The sequence below is a fragment of the Miscanthus floridulus genome, chromosome 10 (genome assembly GCF_019320115.1).
Source record: "Miscanthus floridulus cultivar M001 chromosome 10, ASM1932011v1, whole genome shotgun sequence".
In the NCBI taxonomy this organism is placed as follows: Eukaryota; Viridiplantae; Streptophyta; class Magnoliopsida; order Poales; family Poaceae; genus Miscanthus; species Miscanthus floridulus.
The window spans coordinates 97,607,089-97,628,166 of NC_089589.1; the positions used below are offsets into that span (position 1 = coordinate 97,607,089).

Here is a 21,078-nt window from a genome sequence, read left to right on the forward strand (position 1 = left end):
TATTACATATATATATTGAGTAGGACACTACTCAATATATTCATCAGACACACGTGCACATATGAAATCAATCACAAAATGATCGAACTTCAGATGTCACACTCGCACGCATTATTCAATTGATGCTTGCCTTTCATATATCAAGGCATAAAAAAGTATAAAGGTAACCTTTTCTAGGCAACCTAGCCAATACGCGGAGGCCCTTCTGGCGGATCAACAAGAACGAATTTCTCATCTTGTTCGTCTATGCCGTAGAACATAATTGCTCGTACAACTCCTTGATGCCCCGCAGGTACTTGATTTTGGATGCCCATAGGTAAGGCAAGCACATAAGCTACATCATTCCGGTCTGCCTTGATTTGTTCCGCTGCATCATCAAGGGCCCAGGCAACCATCTCGGGCCACCGTGTCTTCGGGCCAGCGGGACCAGGAGCAAGGGCAGCCATGATCACGTACTATCATTAGCTTTTCTCTCTTTTGAAACTGTTATAATACCAATAAGAATCAATAATCGAGCGACATTGACAGAATCCAATCGAAACATAACATGTTGTTTTGAACTAATGCTATCATACTTTCATACTAAGCAGATGTACTAATCGAATGCACTACGTAACAATCGAGCAGCAAGCAGTCTACTAAAATGTTAAAAGAAAATTTTTTGAAAGCAATAACTAACAAAGAAATACATGACAACCTCCGGCGAAGAAGAAGAATGCACTAGCCTATGGTGATGATAAGTGCTCTATGTCTTTTGAATTGTAGCTTGATGAAAACAATGCATCCAGGCTGCACGCTTTGACAATAACCATGCATGTAGTCACGACCATCGTCATGTACATGTAAGCACAAACGTCATAATAATGCATCATGTACATGTAAGCACAAACGTCATAATAATGCATGCAGTCTGCCAATAACCTGTAAGCACAAACGTGTAGTATGTACGTGAATTATGTTTCTTGCAGAGCTGCCAGATATAATGCTTTAATTTAATGATTGAAATTTTACAGTAAATTCATCCTAGCTCAAAAAATTATGTTTCTTGCACCCAAAACATACTATTACTAATTAGACGCTCCAATGTTAATTCTCACAAGATGCGTGAGAAAAAAAAAAAATTCTAAAAATTGTCACAATAATCAGAAATATCTAGACTTTAATTTGGTAGACTCTAACCATCATTATCAACAATAGCCACTGGATATGTTTTGTTTTATATAAAATAGCCATCTCTATGCTTATGAAAAATACATAAAATTACCCCTAAATTTGTATACAAACCAGATGATTGCCCATATATTGTAACAAAAAGAATAAAAAATTATAAGATGTAGTTTAATTTGATAAGTCAAACTTAAGAGGGCTGCAACATGGAGCTTCCGTAATTTGGCTTAGAATATTTATGTTGAGGAGAGAGAATATGTAATAATTGAGAGATGGACCAAGCCTTGACCTGATCATGTGCCACCCAACGCGATCCCTCTGGAAAAAAACGACACAAATTTTCAGTGCATTAGATCGGGTTCTGGTTATGAATTATGATTTTTGACATAGGATCCCACCCATCTCCAAAAAATATGACCCACGGTAGAAAACACACAAAAAGCTCGAGAAATATCCCAACCCACCAATGCATCTGATCATGCTCGAGCTAATGATTTTGACCCCATATTTTTTCTAAGTAAACCTTCAATCCCGATTGGTGGCTCTAATTGGGACTAGAAGATGACCTGTTTTCCCGGTTAGAGCCACCAACCGGGACTAGACGTCCTAGGCTATATATCATAACTTTCTTTGTTCCTCTCCCAGCCCGAGCTATTTCAACCTCTCTGCTTGCTCTCTGTTCGTGCTTGTGGAATGAGTTCATGGTTGCAGGATTTGTGAAGACTTCATTCCTCCATCCATTCTACCGTTCTAAAGGTTAGCAACTTGATCCTCTCATGTTTCAGTACTAGCATGACTCATTTCTTGGTTTGGAAATAGATAAATTTGTGGTTTTTAGATTGAGAATAATGGTGGAATTTTTTGATTTATACCCATTTGGGCTCAAACTCACTAGAAAGTTTCCATATGTACAAGAAGAAAGCTTATAGTCGTTTATGAAAACAAGTATCCACCTTCCATTGCTAGTATATATCGCTCATTTCATGGTTTATTAGAAATAGAGAAATTTGAGGGATTTTTAGATTAGAAATAATGGTGGATTTTTTTATTCATACCCCATTTGAGCTCAAACTCACTTGATAGTTTGCATAAGGAGAAGAAAAAAACTTATAGTAGTTGATCAAAATGAGTATCTACCTTTCATTGCTAGTATATAGCTCATTTCATCTACCCTACTAATGCACCGTCATTTTTTTTGCTAAACCCACTGCATAACACCCCCACTGAGATAGCTACTCATCTATCCATCCAAAAAATTGTACCCAGGAAAACATCAACTTAGAAATGAATTGTCTAGATTGCTTCTATGTCTTCTCTCCCCCTACTCACTCAAATTGAATGGTCAGGTCATGTGTATCATCCTCCTCATCCTCCCATGCCGAAGGGAACCTAGCCACGTTCACGGTGTGACTTCGTCCCTACGCCAGCACTCTGGATTCGATTCCCACCTCCATGTTGTTTTCCTCTTTTTCAAGAAAAAGCTCAATACGAAGCGGGGTCAGGAGATGGCGGCAGCGCCTCCACGCCATCAAAGGAGGGGAAGTAGCGGGCGTGAGATGATGTGGTAGCGAGGAGGTCGGGCGGCCTAGATCTGCCATCGCCCCGCCTAGATGGTGGCCGAGCACCGCCTCTAGACCCACACCGCCGCCACCGGGGACGAGTCTGCCTCCCTCCACGAGCACCTCATCAACGCAGAGGCCAACGCTGTCGCATCCCACCTGCACCACATAGCCATTGCGCTGGCCCGTCTCCTGGCGCCGCTCCTTTTTTCTGTCTCTTCAGTGCTCATCGCCGTCATCGTCGCTGCCGCCTTGCGCCAGTCCCTGCGGTGGTAGCAGGGGCGGCTGGCCGGCTTGCCCCCATGCTGGGCAAGTGGCCCATGGCCCACCGACACCCGCGCCTAAGCCCCTTTCACGCTCGACCCGCTAGGGTGGTAGCCAGCCAGCCAGCTAACCATGGTGGCCTGGATCTGTGTTGACTGTCACGACCCAAAAATCGTGACAATTTTTCACAAACACATTGAGCATAAAAATGCATCTAAAAATTCCAAAAATAAAAAACCTTGTATGTTACTTGTAAATCATGTGCATTTTTAGAAATTTGACTTGTGCTTAGACTAACCAAAACCGAGCATGACTTGTTTTGGCGGACCATCCGTTATCACCACCGGACCGTCTGTCGAGACAACTCACAGACTTAGAATAATTTTAGCCAACTCGTGCACTGATCATGTGGGCCCACATGTGGGCCCAACTCACAGACTTAGAATAATTTTAGCCAACATGTGGGCCCAACTGTTGTCCGTTGCCCCTGGTGGACTGTCCATCAAATCGGTCGACACATGTCCCATGCAATTTGTTGAGATGTCACATTCATGCCCCACTTGGGCCCACATGTAGGTCTCTCCCCCTCACACCAGAACATCAGCCCTCTCCACTCTCCCACCCTCATTCCCCACGCCCAAACATCAGAGGAGAGAGATAGAGAGAAGAGACGAGGAGAAGAAGGGAGAAGAGAGGAGGGAAGAGGAAGGAAGGCCACCACCGCACCCACCAGCTGCTGGGAGTCATCACCGGCGAGCTCCAACACTCACCACGTCGTTGGAGATGGGGAGGAGGCCCAAGCTTCATCTTCTTCAAGCTCAAGCCATGGTGAAGCCCAAAGCCCAATCTCCCTCCATGAAGCGCCTCTGACCAAACTGTTGCAGTTGGAGTACCCTAAGGCCATGTTGACAAGCCCCAAGCCTTCTTCCTCGTCATCCCCATCTCTAACCCCAATCCCATTGAGCTCCCTAACCCCTCCCATGGTGGTTTCACCATTGACAAGGTCAAGCTCATCACAGCCTATGCCTAGCACATCCAACACTTGAAACACCTTCCTCACATCAATAGAAAGCCATAGGAACAAACCGCACTTGATTTGGAGCCCGGATGCCCCGGGAATCATCTCCAACATTTTTGCACAACTGTTGTTCGTCATTTTGGCTGATAGTCCGTCATTTTGGCAGAGAGTCCGCTGATTTATAGCCAAACCCTAAAGCAGCCTTGATTTGACGGAAGGTTCCATCGTTTTGGCGGAGTGTCCGGTAAATTATAAAAACAGCACAACCCAAACTTGCAAAATTCATAGAAAATTCATTTTAAATCCAAAAATTGCGAAACAAGTTTTGTTGTGCTACTTAGAATATTCTCTATCATTTAAATATAAATTTGGCACCAAAAAGTATATTTCAGTTTTGACTAAAATAATGCATTTTTAAATTATAAAATGCATATTTTATTCCCTAGGTCTCCAAAAATCATGAAATTTGTTTTATTAGTCTTCTTTAAGCATGCGCTGGTTATGAAACATGTTTTATGAATCATCTCATTGCATTCATGCACTAAAGAATATATTTTATGCTTCACATACTAACTCAAAACTAGAAACATATTACTTTTTGCACAATGAGCATATGCCCTTGCTCAAATGGACTCCTAAGCATCTTGGCAACACACTAACAGTATCTCACACACATGCAAACACTCTAGAGTAAGTTTTGGATTTTGAGATGCATGAACAATTCAATGATAGTCATTTGACGGAGGGTCCGCTGCACATGGCGGAGGTTTTGTCACAACTGAAGCCACTACTTATCACTTAGGCAGAGTATGGTATAATTTAGCGGAGTGTCCGCCACAATCCGCGGAGTATCCGCTGAATTATAAAGTCAATATCCAGAGAACCCGAGCGTACCCAAATTCCATCAGAGAGTCCGCCAATCTGCACGGAGCGTCCATCAATCACAGACTCACCGAAAATGCCTAAGTCCTAAATCACCGGAACGTTCCACGAAACATTCCATGGGTAACGGAGAGTCCGTCACCCATGACGGAGAGTCCATGAAGTTAGACCATCATAGATTTCACTAAGTCCCTGAGTTAGCGGATTGTCCGACAGTTACACCGAACAGTCCGATAACCAAACCGATAGCACATATGCACTATGCCACCTACACATGGTATATATAATTAAGCTCTAATCAATCAACATCAATTCATATTATGTCATGTCAATTACTCTTATGCAAGCATTTTACTCATCAAGCATCATATTTATTTATTGCACCTTGCACTCACACAGGGGTTGAGCAACACACCAAATTTCATATAATGTCTTGCATGCATAACCATAAGTATCTCATACATGTCCGTACATATAGGTACGTGATATTGGAGAGATGTCAAGTAATGTTACAAGCTCCTTGCTCTTCCAATAGGCAGGGGTATGGTGGTTTGTCCCATTCTCTGTGTGGGTGGAGTTGTACCCTCTACGCAGAGTTTATTTGAAAGCCTGAAGTCCTTCGAAATGAAACCGGTTGTTCTTTCTTCTATACCCATTGTAGTGTTGATGATGAAACTCGATTATGAGAGGAATTATAATGTTAATCACTTTACTTATATTACTCATTACTACTTGTTATGAACTTATAATTGCTAAATAATTTAATTATGATTCATGGGCATGGCATATTTTAATAAACGCCATGCTTTTATGAAAATGTACAAATGCCTATTAATCCCTTTGCATCCACCAAATATATATGTTGGAATTAAGTCCTACGAGTACGCAATGTACTCACGGTGTTGTCATTATGTTGTTTTGTAGGTAAAGGGCATTGGCGGCCATTTCACCCCGTCGTTGGTGGCAAAGTGGGTGAATGGTCGGAGCCGTCCAAGCTATGGTAGTGACGCCCATGGGCAAGGCGACTACCTGTTACTAGCGAGAGTGTATATGGTTTTGTACTTGTGTTTGGTAAGATAGTAGTTGGTTCTCACTATATATAATTGAGTTGAATCAATGTCTTCTCTAATGTTGTATAATTAATGTGTTAAATGTGGCAAGACTTGTAATATATGTTTTCCACTGAGTTATGTGCTCCAATGATGAGATGTAATCTTGAGTTGTGGAGGCTATCGTGGTATGATACTCAACCGGAATTCCTGGTATTGGAGATGTGGATTGTATCTCCAGGGGAGTCACCGATGTTGGTTTGCTTAAATTGAGTTGATCAAGTGGATGACCCTAGATTTAGGTAAATTAACGCGGCGGGTCCCTAGAGAGCGGGTATCGGAGATAATGGCTGTCTGTCATACACTTTAGCCACGTGTTCATTGAACAACTTAACATAGGAATACATGAGCATCAGAAGCTTAACTAAAAGATAAGGTCATAGGTAGTTAGATAGATGAAAAAACTAAAATATGAAATATTTCACCTAGTACCTTAATGGAATTGTAACTTAGCTAATAGTTCCACTCTTTTCTTGTGCTTAATTAATTTTGTTAAGTTACTCTTTAACTCATCTTGTCTCTTGTGAATAATGGGTTCGTATAGGAAACATACCCCAACCCATAGCCTCTCTAACCTTGGTGTCTTATCTAATCCATACTCTGATGTTCATTTTGCATCTTAACTCACTCTTGGTCCACTTTTCTCTGAGACCATCCCTTTCTCTTACCCATAGGATGTGAAGAGGATAGATAGTTGTTTAAACTTTAAGGACCGTGGCTTCGCGCACTACTAGGAATATCCACTTCTATGACAAAAATCTTAATGACGAATCCAAAACTATCATAGAAGATCTCTTTCTAGAACAAATATTTACGTTTCATCATGATAAGTGCTAACAATCCTCTAGCCCTCATTATCTATGATCAAACTAGGCATCTTCACACAAAAACTTCATAGAACAGCACAGGGTTCATCACAAAAAACCCTCGCGTGACTGTTCCTACTCATCTATGACGATCCTCTTTAGAACCATGGCAACTAGGGCTTCGTCATTGAACTAATTACACATCTATGATGAAGTTTTCGATCTGTAACGAATGGCACTTCGTCATAAATGTCCACACGGTTCTTTCTCCATCTGACATGTACCTATGGGACCAGCAATTACTCATCCATGACGCTTGCAATTCATCATAAAGTCTCCGCTCGGTCCTTTCTCCATCCAATGTGTACCTTGGGACCCTTCTCCATCTGACGTGTAACTATGGGACCTGTAGTTAGTCATCCGTGATGCTTGCAATTCATCATAAAAGTCTCCGCTCGGTCCTTTCTCCATCCGACGTGTACTTGCGGGAACCTTCTACATCTAACCTGTGGGACCCGATGGCTTACGTGTCAGGTGTACCTTTGGGACCGTTCTCCATCTCCATCCGACCTATGGGACCCAATGGCTTGCGTGTCACTTAACACTTTCAATTCATCATAAAAGTCTCCACTCTGTCCTTTCTCCATCCGACGTGTACCTGTGGGACCCTTCTGCATCAGACCTATGGGACCTGATGGTTTATGTTGGGGGAGGCTTGCCTGGCATAGCTCCTACCCTGACACTCGACCTCATGCTGGCCTGTCTAACCAACCTCGCTGTGGGTACTCATCCCCACCATGAGGGTTTCTATTTATTTTGATTCTACCCGTGTGTGCAGGTGTCGTGTGTGAAGGCCCACCTCACTGAGGGATCAAGGCAAGCGAAGCACTGATCGGTAGCGAATGGAGGACCCTCACCTGGAATGCATGAAGGTTTGACGCTGGCCATGGAAAGCAATCGGTCGAGCGGTGATGGTGGCCCCACTGAGGCAATTAGGGCTCGGAGTGGTCGACCAAGGGTAGGAGATTACCGCCATACCATTGGTCGTTGTTCAACAATCACCTCTTTGAGTGCAACCCTTGTGTAATTTTTCTGCAACCCTAGGTATGATCTATAAATACCCAGGGCGCTCATGTAAGAAAATGGGCTCTTCTTTTATGAACAATTCAATGGGTATTTAATCCGCATTTACGCATCATCTTGTGCACCATCACCCCGCTCGCTCCCTCTCATTCCCTCACTCACCACCCTATGGGAAACCCTCGACCTCTCCCCATGTGATTCTTAGTGAGGGTGAGAGGTCAGGAGTGACCCCACAGTAGGAGCCGACCATGGGGACCCCATCGTACCACAAGTATTGAACCAATGGCTATCGGAACATGGAGAACCAGCAACAATAGCAACAGGGATCCTTCACCCTCGCGTAGGGCAGAAATAGTCACCGGGACCTCCACGGACGGAGGCAGGGGTGCCACCTTGCCCTAGACCACTATGCGGCTGACAGAAGTCTCAAACGATCTTGAGAGCCCCCCTCTAGCCATGGACAAGGCCAACCCTCAGCCCAACCCACCTAGGGTTGACGAGACTAGCATGGTACATCAAGATGATGATGAAGACATAGAGGAAAGGGGCCTCGAGGCCTTGAACTAGATGCACGAAGAAATCCAAGAAAAGAGACGCAAAGTTGAAGCTCATCAAAGGTAGGCGCGCTTGCGCACCATCAGACAGAAGGTGGACAAAGCCAAGGAGGAGCTCAGGAGGATGGATGAATACTTGGTTTCCCTCAAAGAGGATCCAAACCATGAGCCTGAGTTGGACAACCATCCACCACACCCTCCACCTCCACTCCACCCAAACCCTCCACCTCCACCACCACCCCCTCACTTCCACCAGATCTACCCAAAATTCACTACTAGGAATATCCACTTCTATGACGAATAGCTTTCGTCACTGAAGGAGCAAAATTTGTCATAATTTCAGTTCTATGATGAATTTATGATGAAAAATGGGTCGTCATAGAAGTCGCGTCATACTTGAATTTTTATGATGAGTTTTGCAAATCGTCATAGAAGTGGCTTGATCTGTGATGAAAACAGAACGTCATAGAACTGTTTTGGCATGCATGGCAGGGGGGCTGCCACGCTGGTGGGTGCTTCTGTTGGAGATGCTTTCCACGTGTACATGCTATAGCCAGTTGCATTGGAGATGGTTCGGGTACATGTCACCTTCTTATTGCACAACATGGCCATCTCTGGTTCTTGCATGTTTCAGGTTCTTACTGGACCACTTGTCGGGTTCCTGCTGTTCCACATGTCAGTTTTTATGGGCACACGTGTCGTGTTGCGGTTGGATCATGTGTCACTTCTTCATTGGACCATGTGGCGTATTATTATTGATCCACGTGGCCATTTCTTATTTGACCACGCGTCACAACACTGTCCGTCCATGTTTTGCATTTTTATTCGGCCGCGTGGCTTGACAACATCCTTCCATGTGTCAGATTTTTAATAGCCCATGTGTCGTGCTCTTGCTATTTCACATCTCATGCACTGGTTCCTCCACGTGTCGATTTTTATTTGATCACGTAGCCTATTCTGGTTCTACCACGTGGAGTACAAAGTAATTCGAGATCATCACTACTGCATAGATTGACTACATAACAATTCAGCCTAGCAATCAAACTACCACAATTAACAGTTCACACGTCTACAGCGAACCACTGACAGAGCATCACAACATCAAACCATCATATGTGTCCACACAACAGACCATAAATGTTCACCGCATGTTGGTAAAAATTAATACACACAGAATAATCCGCAAGCGCACGGATATTATACCAATCTAGTACTTCACTGGGAGTACCTAGTTTTATATCAAACTCAAGGAAATGTGTGTGAGAATAACCAAATCTAACTTATCTCAACTTCACAATCAAGGCTAGATAATTGGAGCGTAGAGAAGACTACTGAGGTCTTCAAGTTCAAACTTCGATAAGCTTTGTCTTCTATTGTTCAATTCTGGGGATAATACTAGAGAAAACATAGACATAATATGTTTCCTATAGAAATATTATCATGCTAGTCCTATTAATGGGAGGTGGACTACAAAGGATTCAATGAGGCTATAAAAGTCACTGTTGATGTTTATTAACATGTCACTTGTTTTAAGTACTGAGCCAATTTTTATAAACCTGTACCTCCTAGCTTTACTAGGTTGTCATCCCTAGTGATGATGCCAGAGTTATGTGTAGGTACTACATAGTATTACTAGAATAACACTAAGTAGTTCTTATTAATGCAAGTGACTAGAGAGAATATATAAGCGCACAGATAATATACCATTGTAGCATTTTACCCGGGAGTATTCTAGGTATCGTTATTTATATTTTTACCATTGGGAAGGTCTAGCATGGACATGTATTGATAACTTATACTAGTGAAGGAGAAATAAACCATAGCCAATACTCTACTCACCATAGGGATAAGTCATAGGATAAGATATGCATAAAAAATAAGTATTAATAGTGCTAAATCACTTAGAGTACTCCTTTCTATAGCATTAGCATGGCTAGGTAGAGTATTAGAGGAATAATTCCTAAGTCATTCTTAATTATAAGTCATAGCATACATTAGATTAGTGCAATTACACCTAGTAACCATTGCTAAGATCATCATCATATCTACACAAAAGGGATATTACTAAGGAAGATTGAGGGCAGAGCTCGTTCTACCTTCGTAATCGGACCCTACGTGCACCTATATTCGGGGAGTGGACTACAAAGGACTCAATGGGAGTGTCACATCTATGATCTACCACATGACCCACAATATAGGGTGTATCCATAGGTAAACAATGTATAAGCACCATGCTTACACAATGTATGACCACCCACCAATGGATCCCTAGAGTGAGCGCTATATGAACTTGTGCATAAACATGATAAGAATCTAACTATACTAAGCATATAATCAAAGTAGATGATGAACATCATAACGAAGAACATGAATAAGATGAATACTGATATTGTCATAACAGTTGCAACCAGCATATAAAAATAATGGAGAAACAAGAGAGAGAGGGGTACAAAGTTTATACCAGACCACACTCTTGACAAGATTGGGAATCCAAGTGAAGTCCTACTTGCCTCCCTCTAGATCTATTCTAACTAGCTATGCTATGGAGGAGGAGGAGCTCTAAGAAGATTAGGGTTTCTATCTTCTAATGACTTGATGACTTATGAGAATGGGGGGAGGTAGGGGCTAGATTATATAGTCCTGAGGGTCCAATGTGAGCCCTTGGATCAAACTGACTTAAGCAACGGTGTAGATGCATCCTAGAAGGTGGTGGAGAACCGACATAACAACAAGGAGGCTGATAGGTGGGCCTAGGGCCCGGGCGGCCTGTAGGTGGGGCCGAGCGACCCAACTTGGCAGCCTCTCGGCCTCCACTTCAACGTGGAGTCCTCCCGTATCTTCTAGAGTCTTCTGGTGTCTGTTTCACAGTGGATAAGAGCAATTCAATCTGACATGTAGGTCCACCTTGATGGTTTTCTGATTAAACCCTACTAGAAACACAGATTCACCAAAACTTATGGAATTTGTTAGTTTATACCCTTAAACCTTCATTGGTGATTATATTTATGCCCTTATGCATGTTTATTTGACGGTTTATAATAGTTGTTAACTACCATCAACAACTCCCCCAAGCTTACCTTTTGCTAGTCCCTTAGCAAAGCTAAACTTAACTAGGAGTATTAGGATTTTGAAAACATTGAAGCAACTCCTCAAAACTACACATGCGTTCAAACAAGAATTCTCCTCCGGATTAGAATAAACCGATCTGACTTTCAAACTTACCCATATTACCTTCAACCATGGGGCTTCTCAGCCATCACTTAGGTCTTGAGCAATTGAAAGATAGAACGATCAAGTCAAGCACTATGTCTCAAGTTCTTTGCTCAACCATTATTCCAGAGTTTTTATAGTTTTTCAAAATAAAACTCAGAGCTTCCTATTGTATGACACTCTCAAGTCTCTCAATATATGTGGAATTTGTGGATCCTTACCTAGGCAATAATGGTGTTATGCCTTTCTTCCTACAACTAAGGTTTATGTGGAGCTCACAGGTAGGGAGAAACATAAAAGATCATACTTGCAATACATATATTGTAAAGTCAAATAATGGATCCAAAGAGAGTTGAGTCATACAATCAAATCAAGATGTGCATGTGTATGGATGTATATGGTGGATATATATGGTGGCTAACCTGATTCTACTATGCTCCTTGAAAGCATATCTCTCTTTTGAAACTTGAAAACATCTTTGCAAGAAAACGGTGGCTATCTTATTCATCTCACTTTTTTTCAAGCGGGCATCTGAGTACCCATTGTTTTAATAATTCAGACACTTGTCCATTTTTTCCATCTCTCTCTTTTTTCTTTCTTTTTTTTATAAATAACTTTTGCATAGCCCCATGCTTCTTTCTGCAACAAACATTTGAGAGATAGCAACAAGAACTTGGAACATTTATTTGATGGATATTCTATCAAAACTATTTTTTGGTGTTTACTCCTAGTGTAGAAGTAAAACTTTTTTTGGGTGGATCTAGATGGAATGGCATGTTTCTGCGCCTAGCCTCAGTGTAGGAGTAGTGCATATGTGTATCGTGTGTATGTGATCTTAATTTTAAGAGCATAACAAACCTCTCATAAGGCATCAACAAAGCTTGACTAAACTCAATGCAAAACAAGCAGCATATATGAGTGGAAGTTTTTTCTATTCTAAATATCATATATGGCTCTGGTAGGAATTCAAACTTTAACATACAGGAGCTCATCATGTAATATTTTAATGTTTTTCCAAAAGATAAATCTCCAGAACTCTAGTATCACTAGGAACAATATAAACAGTAGCTCAGGCCTTCTCATATCATATCCATCAATTACCTAGACTTAGATCAAGCATATGCTACCCACGAGTTTCAAGTTCAGAGTAAATTCTTATATGAAAACAGTCGTATCCAAAACTTGGGAGAATTCAAGGCTGAAAACTAGGTACTTGAAAGGAATTATGATAGAGCAACTAATCATCATTTCCATTGCAAGAGATCATCGTTAGAGCTCATTTTATTTAACTCCTAAAAATAGAAAACTAGACACATACTTATATTTTGCTTTCATTTTCAAGATCACACCTTACTATTATATATATATATATATATAACAAAGATAACCTTTTATTTGTTTTTTGTTTGTTATGCATCTTTTTATGACTCTAGCAACTATATAGAAAACTTAAAAATAGTAAAATTAAAAAGGGAAAGAAATACTTAGCTAGATACATGGGGGATGCTCCTCCCCCAAGATGGATGTTGTTGTGGTCTTTCTTCAAATCTCTCTCATCCTTCCAGAAGTTGATTTCCATGTGTAGCAGGTGTAGCAGCGGCTCGAGAAAATTTTCTTCAGATGGATGGTGTTACTCTAGATCATCCTGCAAAATACTCCAACAAGAACACCAAAATTCGTGGCATAGATTAAAATAAGGGGTTAGCGGTTAGCCATTCAGAGATTTGTTATCCTTGTGGGTTTTAGACAGATTTCCTAATTGATAAAGTTCTTAGCAGGATGTCTATTTAATGTATTTTTAGATTTTCTTATTTATATAATGCAGAAAGGAAATATGCATGCATGATATTTTTATTTTTATGCCACCATAGTGAATATTTCCTTAGGCTTTTATACCCGAGATTTATTCACATGGGGCTTTAGGATTTATGATGCAATGATGTAATGCAATAATGAAAAACTTTTTATTATTTTTCTTTTTTAAATGCAATGCTAATGCGGGAAAATAAATATGCTAAGAGTGAAAATAATTCATGTAGTGCTAAAAAGTTAATATGGATAACTACCGATATTACCACATGGCTAGGGTTTGGATTTTTAAGTCCTCCGGACATGACTTGGATGGAGAAGAGTCCTTTACTTATTGGGTGCACCATCCGGTCTCGACGATGGAGACTCTGATGATTGTGCCACTTGTGACCCTGGTGATGATGTTACCTTTTCCTTCCACACCTACTTAGTCTATGAATTTGACTTTGGTGGAGCGGGTTCATCCTTCACAACTCCTTCAGGTTCCTTATCTTCTTTCCATTCATTCTTTGGAGATTGATTCTTTTGGTTTCGGGATGATCGATGTCTCCTCCTAGAGCGAGACTTCTTCAGCTACTCATAAGTAGTATAACTATTAAAATAACAGTGTACCTTTTCTCCAAGGAATTAGTAGTGGACTTGTCCGGATCCAACGTAGATGATCGCGTTGGTGGTGTTGAGGAACAGTCTTCCAAGGATGATGGGTCTATCGTCTTCTTCTTCACCCATGTCTAGAACCATGAAGTTGATAGAGGCATAGTGATCATGTATTCTTACCATAATATCTTTTGCTATCCCCTCTAGGAATAGGATTGATTGGTCCGCCATATGTAATAGCATATATGTAGGGAACAAAGGTTCGTTACCGAATAAATATTCATATGTTACCTTTGACATTATGTTGACCCCCGATCCAATGTCACAGAAGGTCTTGTGGAAAATTCTTTGTCCAATGGCACACTCGATCGTTGGTACGCCTAGATCATCCTTCTTAGCAAGGAATGGTGAAGTGAGGAGGTGGTCGTACTCTGATTGGAGTGTGTTGATCATGTTGACTGTCTCTTCTTGTGGCCACTTGGCTTTGTTCTTCCTCCTTCTCCTGTTCTTCTTCTTATTGGTCACTGTTGTCACTTCAAGTAGGTATGGCATCTGGGATGTCCTGAAGAATGGTGTATATGATTCTTGAACGAAAACTACTCCTTTCTATCCTTGATTGTGAAACAGATCTTGGCACTATCCGCATAGATGATGGCCTTAGTGGTGCTTAGGAAATGTCAGCCCAAGATGATGGGTGCCCTTACATCTCCTCCTATTTCCAAAACCTCAAAGTCTATGGAACATATGATTGTCCCACTCGAATGATGGCATCTTCAAGAATTCCCTTGGGGTAACAAAGTGACTGATCTACAAGCTACAAACCCATATTTGTGTACAAGAAAGCATCTCTATTAATTCGATCATAGATTACCTTAGGCATGATATTGACACTTTCTTTGAAGTCACAAATAGCTTCTTGAAAAATGTGAGGTCCAATAACGATGGGGATGATAGGTCTTGTCGTGGAACCGACCAATTTATAAGAGCACAAGTACAAAAACAATCGCCGGAACGATCAAATTCTCGAACTTGAGCCCATATAAACCCGGTAGTCAACCGAAATCTCGAAGGATTTCAAACCAACTTGCATACAACCAAGATCACAGTAATCCAACATAACATATCGTACGTTACAACATTTCGTAGACATTTGCAAATAGATTACACCATCACAGAGTCATCGTTATTACAAAACAAGTCTTGTAAAACATGCGGAAGCAAATAGTTTAACTCACACACCGAGTTCAAATACACATACTGGTTTGCTGATCACAGACCGCAAAAGCATTCAGATAAGAGAAAGGAGATCATGCCCATGATCTAGTCCTCATCACCCGCCGGGTGGAGACAATACTTGCAGAATCCCTGATATAGGAGGTCATCTGCAACAAGAGGGAATAAACCCTGAGTATGGAAATGTACTCAGCTAGACTTACCCGTCGAAAACCAAACAAATGACACCAAGGATTATGCATAGCTTAATTTAATGTAGTGGAGCTGGCTGACGCTTTCTTTTTGCAGAAAAGCATAAGTAATAATGATCAACTCTTAACCTGAACTAGCAGTAACTTTTTAGCCATTAATCTGTCATCTATATTAGCACCTGTACTAAGCAATCATTTTATTAGGGTGCAAACATTAATAACCATATCAGGTATTCATTGTGGCAACCTTATCATCATCCATTTAACCATATTGTTAAGTTAATTGAATCTATGTTGCCGCTGCTCACTCAAGTTCTCACTATCCGGGAGAGACGACGATTCGAATTGATTCCTATCAGCTGGAGGGGTATTCCTAAACACAAACCCTGCTTCCCCCGTCAGGGTCGCAACAAGTCACCTTTGGTATAATTAAGGAGTCGCGGGTCCGAACAGATCGGCATTCTCAGAGAACCACTCTGCCAAGGTTGTTCGGGACTCTAACCCGCCTTGGACTTATGCCAATGGCTCTCCGCACATCCTTACTACCTCCAGAGTGCCGCCACTACTCGCGTTCCCGGCCTGAATCGAGCTACTAGGCTTCGCGGTCGGAATGACTTATCCAGCCAGCTAAGTGTTAGGCTGCGTTCAACATGACATGAGGATGTACAGCGTATCGGTCCTTAAACGACTCAGACAGAGTCACTATGTTCAAACCTACACAAGACCCCGCCCGGTCTTAATTCATTATTCACATGGTTCTTTTCCACGATAGCAAATATAGCCAACCGTGATCCACCTCATCCTAAAGCTCGCAGGTGACAGGAAATCACCTGACTTCTACCGCACTAAGCATGGCTAAGCATTTAACCCGTTCCTGAACTTAAATAGGATTCCAGTGCGACATCTGGACAAGGAAGGATATATAATGCAGCAATTGGTTTCAACCAATTCCTATACTTAATGCATCATCAACAATAAAAGATACTCAATGTATTTGTAAAACATGGGAGGCTTAATATGCTCCGGGGCTTGCCTTTTAGGAACGAGGAAGGCTGGTGGTCAGGGCACTCAGGCAATTCCTCCGCGGCGACTGCTTCGTCGGCTTCCTGCACCTCAGGTTCCTCCTCCTGGTTGGCTCCCTCGAACTCCAGCAACGTCACTCCCTCCGGCACACCTATTGCATGAATGCGCAAGATAAATATCATGGATGCACATGAACAAATGTCGGGGATGCTCGGGGAATGCACATGTTCGCTGTAGCTTGCATATTCCAACTTAAGCCCTATTCAAATCACTTTACTTACCAAGTTTATACAACCTAATGTATAATTGCTCATCTTCAGTTAATGACCTAGCACCTGCACCTAAGCATATTCTCAAGTTAGGCTAACCCCTAAACAATCAATGAGAACATTGCAACCACATACACTCAAGCAATTGTATTTCAGCAAAATGAATACTATGTAGCGGTGCAGTAAACTAGCCATAACTGGAGATTTATAATTCCAAATGACATGCAACAAGACAATCTGGAAAGCTTATGAAATTGTATGCAATTCATTTTCAGACCTCGAAGCATGATTCAAACCTTTGCCAGTTCGAATTCATAAATCAACAGAATTCTATCCTCACAAGGCAGAGAATAAGCAAAAACTGCAACCTAACTTTAAACAGCTGTCGTTTCTAAACTACTAGGCCAAATGCCCTCAAATTTTGACAGGAGCTAGCTACCTAATTTATCTACAACTCTTGTATTCATCTCATTCACAGAAAACTAAAATATCATGGGGAACTTTCCAAAGTCCCCAGATTTGTCCAGAGGGACATGATGCAAACAAATAACTATTAACTTATGATATAAACACTTAATTGGACAAAACCAACTTTACTGACATATGACACATATCACAAGAACACCAGAAAGTAGGGTGTCCATCACCAAAACATTTATTTTAATACATTTCTTAATTTATTTAATTAATTAGGGGAAATAGTAAACATATATGAAAACTGCCCCATTAATTCTACAAAAATTACAGTAGACACTACATACCCTAAGTCGACTACCATAAAAATTTCACACCATTTCAGTAAGTACAACAGCCTACACAAAAATGGTAAGGCAAAACGGCTTAAAATGGCATAATTAGGAAACCCTAGTGAAAAGTGTCAAGCAACAGATTTCATATTTTTCCTAGCATCTATAAGGTACCAAGATACTACCCACCAAGTTTTATGGCCATAGGATTCATAAATAATTTACTAAAATTCACCCAAGTATCTACCAATGATAAAAGGAAAATCTATAACTCAAAAACTACACATGCAATTACTCTCAAATTTTAACCAGAGCTTCTACTATACAAGACTAGCTTACCCACAAAATTTCATAATTTTTGGATCACAGAAACTCAAGATATGATTTAAACAAATTTGCATGCATTCAAAAACACTTTTCAAGTTCCTATTTAATTCATCCAAAATTTCTACATAATGTGTTCAAGACATATTTTTCTTAAATACTAGACCTAACTGTGAGTCTAACAAAATTGTAAGTACTCAATTTGGATCTACTAATTAGGAGTTACAAAATTTACAAAACAGCACTAAAAACTGGAATTTTTGAACTATCTTCACAAACTCAGTCACTGACGTGTGGGACCCGGCCGTCAGCCGGACCCACTGGTCAGCGACAGCGAAGCAGGGGAGGCGGCTGCGACGTGCGGAAGGCGGCGTAGCTCGTCGGCGGTGAGGTCTCCGGTGAGACCAAGGCCACCGTCGTGCTCACCATGACGAGGCGGACCCGTTGGTGCCTTGGGTTTGGTCTCTACTGGCCTCAACCTATAGCGGCGACGCGCACGGCGGACGGCGGCAAGGCCACGGTGGAACTCCGGCGACGGCAAGCCTACATTGCCCCACCCAAGCACGGTACGAGCTACACGGTTTCACGGCAAAGCTATCCGAGAATATAAAGGGGAAAGGGGAAACTTCTAGTGCGCCGGCCGCGGTGAGCTCGATCTCCGGTGAGGTCAAGTCATGGCGGCGACGGTTCCGGCGATTATGCCATCAACTCAGCTCGAGAGGCTCTACCAGAGGGTGGACGAGGTAGAGGAGATGTCGGGGAAGCGGTGGGTGAGACGGAGCGAGGTGAGACGCGGCGGCGAGCGCGTGGGGGCTCGACGGAGCTCCCGGCGGCAATGGCGACGGCTGCGCTTCGGCTGCTGCTGCGAGCTGGAGAAATGAAGGAGGCAGAGCGCGTGCAGTCAAGTGGAGAGGTAGTAGGGTGTCGTCCATTTCAATCTGGCCAGCACATGGCGCGGTCAGGCCAAGTCGAGCACGTGGCGGCCACGCGGCGGCCGTCTTCTGTTGCCGGTCGGCCATGACCGGTCTAAAGTTTTTGATTCAGTAGCCCAATGAACCGACTGACAGGCGATATTTGGTGGTGATTAACTTCTAACCCGTGTTGATCTAGCTCATGTCTTAGTTAACAAAGATGGAGATCTACATGTGGTCTACAACTTTCACAATTGGAGATCGAGCTGGTTCGGCTTGGTTTGCAGACTACAGAGCTCTCAACTAGGGTACATGAAACTGAAACTCAATTTTCATACTTAGAAATTTTCTAAGTGTTGAATCCAACCTCAAATCTGACTTGTGGGTCCTTTTGGAGCATGTTGTGCACTTTTTCATGACTTGGCTTCTAAACAAAGTTTGTTCCTTATTAAATTTGCTACAACTTTATTTTAGGTTGCTCAGACATGCAAACATCCTAAGCCACAATTTTTAAATAGTCAAACAAAAGGGTTCAGGGGTCAAATTTGGTCAAACCATGACTTGGAAACCTAATTAGTCAAAGTGACCAACATGAACAATGTTCCAAAAGACATTCTATGTGTAACTAAGTTACTTACAAGCATTTCTAGCCACACCATGCATTGGTCACACAAGAATCAATCAAGGTATGTACTGAAACAATGAAAAACACAAGAAATGTTGCAAATGTTTCATAGTCATGTTTCACATGTTGCATGATCTTGTTGCATAGTATTAACTAATCTTGTTTCACTAAGTGAGTGGCACATGTTGCACTCAAGTGTTGCACACTTTACATTTCATAAAAGAGACAACACACATGAAATATACAACATGTTGCAATGTTTTGAAATCATGTTTCATGTGATATAAGTTCACGAAGGGATGCATGATGCTCATGTTCATGAAATGCAGTGCAAATGTGGAAGCTAAACACTAGGGGTGTTACAGGTCTTCCTAGATCGCTCTTCTTCTCAGGCAAGGTATAATCTATCCACCTTCCCATCGATGGCTCCATGAGTAGTAAGCTGCATTGTGAATATCGACAAGATTTGTAGTTTCTAGATCTTCCAGTTGCCTCAGAATCTTACCTTTGTCGGATGGAGGAACAGTAGCCGCCAGCTGAGCTATTTGTGATTCTATCATTTTATTAAAGCTGTGCTGGTTCTTAATAGCAGAAGCAGAGCTATCCATTCTATTATTTATGTTTTCTAGAATTTTATCATTGGTAGCTACCTTCTTAGACAATCCTTCCATAAGTCTAGATTGGCCAGCAATTAATTATCTCAAGGGTGGTTGATTGAAATTATTAAAATTATTACCTTGATAGTGACCTTGGTAGTTTGGCCTCTATTGCTGGTTCCATCCTTGATTCTACTGAGGATGAGAGTAATTGTTGTTGACAAAGTTTACGTCTTCATGGGTCTCAGGACAACTATTCCCTAAATACCCAGTGCTTCCACATAGTTCACATGCCATGCGAGAATCATGAATGTGCATGACTTCTTGCTTCTCATTGGCTCGGTCTTCAAGCTTCTTCATCAATAGGTCCATCTTGGCAGACAACATGTCTACTTCCTTGAGTTGATGTATACCTCCACCTCTTTTGTAGGGTTGAGTAAGTTCTTCATTCCAACCTTGATTGGAGGCCATCTTCTCCACAAGAGCTATTGCATCTAGTATGGTGAGTGACAGGAATGCACCTCTAGTAGCAGCATCCATTGTCTCACGGGAACTATTGGTCAGCCCATGATAGAAAGTCTGCATGAGTAGCCAATTCTCCATCCCATGATAAGGACACTCCAGAATGTAATCTTGGAAGCATTCCCGTGCCTCAGGGATAGATTCATCATGTTGTTGCTGAAAACTTGAAATTCTCCGACGCAGGGCATTGGTCTTGCCTATGGGAAAGAATTTTGCTAGAAAGGCAGTGGAGCAGTTATCCCATATAGTATTTCTATCTTCATTGGCGTAGAACCATTGCTTTGCCTTTCCCAAAAGTGAGAATGGGAAAAGGCGAAGTAGTATGGCATCCTAGATTACTCCTTTGATGGTGAAGGTGTTGTAGATCTCTAGGAAGTGTTGGAGATGTGCACATGCATCTTCATGTGCCTTTCCACAAAACTGGTTTGCTTGCACCATGTTGATGAGAGCTGGCTTAAGCTTAAATCCATTATCTCTGACATTGACTGTCGGTCCAGTACGGATGTTGGTCGTAGTTGGAGCAGAGAATTCACGAGAAGTCCTGTTAGCCGTGGCTTCAAATTCTACTGTTAAGCTTTGC

General features: G+C 41.8%; 1 non-coding gene across 1 annotated transcript; it reads left to right on the forward strand.

Moving 5' to 3' along the window:
• Positions 1–20,577: 20,577 nt before the first annotated feature.
• LOC136490370 (small nucleolar RNA R71) lies at positions 20,578–20,684 on the forward strand. The gene has a single exon (XR_010767660.1). It is a non-coding gene; the product is annotated as a small nucleolar RNA R71 (small nucleolar RNA).
• Positions 20,685–21,078: the final 394 nt, after the last annotated feature.